Here is a 1,195-nt window from a genome sequence, read left to right as displayed (position 1 = left end):
CAATGGCACTCAATTCACAGATGCAGGCTTCAGGAGATTAGTAGCCGACTTGAACATAAAGCACCAGTTCACCTCCATCGAACATCCTCAAGCCAATGGGCAAGCCGAAGCTGCCAACAAAGTCATATTGGCTGGGTTGAAACGGAGACTACAAGATGCGAAGGGAGCTTGGGCTAAAGAACTTCCACAGGTCCTATGGGCATATCGAACTACGCCACATTCCACCACAAACGAATCACCATTCCGATTAGCATACGGCGTGGAGGCAATAATCCCAGTAGAAGTCGAGGAAGGGTTGCCTAGAGTAGTCCACCACAATGAAGAAGTCAACTCTCAACTTCAAAGAGAAGAACTCGACCTAATTTCAGAAATCCAAGAAAGAGCTCGGATCAGGGAAGAAGTGCTAAAGCGCCGAATGGCTTCAAGATATAATCAAAAGGTAGTGCCAAGAGTTTTTGCGGAGAATGATCTCATCCTAATCCGAAATGATATTGGAACAACTCGACCCGGAGAAGGAAAGCTGGCAGCAAACTGGAAAGGACCCTACCGAGTCATAGAAGTACTTGGAAAGGGCTACTACAGACTGTCCGAACTCGATGGACGAGAGCTTCCCAGATCATGGCACGCCTGCAACCTAAGAAGGTACTATAGCTAGAAAAGGTAAAAGATCTCACCATAGGATGCACTCTTTTTCCTGAAAAGGTTTTTTAATGAGGCACCAAGTTGAGATCTAGATATTATCCGACTTAAAAGGATGAAAAACTCCAAACATGTATATATTTTCACTTTCTTTTGAATAAAAAATATTTTAGATATTCTACAAACTCTCAAGACGCATTAATCTGAAGCATTCATCATCCGATTATAAAGTAACAGATCGGCAGAAAGTGAAAAACAGATTCACTGCACGATCACGATAAAAGACCAATAAAGATGAAAATGCGATTCATCTAAAGGTCGACCAAAGAAAGACAGAAACCACCTTCTACAAATCGGCAAAGATGAACACAGAATAATGCAAGAAGTTATCGAAAGTGATCCGAAAAAAGAACTTGACGAGGTCTTATGGATTGCTAAATAATAACTTAAAGACTGGCCGACATAGAGAAGTCAGACCAAGTCAACCCAAGTTATCAGCAAATCCCTGGAAAGAGGTCTGACCAACCCTATAAAAGAGGAATTACTATAACTTAGA

The sequence above is a fragment of the Arachis hypogaea genome, chromosome 19, assembly GCF_003086295.3.
Source record: "Arachis hypogaea cultivar Tifrunner chromosome 19, arahy.Tifrunner.gnm2.J5K5, whole genome shotgun sequence".
Taxonomy (NCBI): domain Eukaryota; kingdom Viridiplantae; phylum Streptophyta; class Magnoliopsida; order Fabales; family Fabaceae; genus Arachis; species Arachis hypogaea.
The sequence above is the reverse complement of the archived record's forward strand: the minus strand, read 5'-3'. Positions refer to the sequence as shown.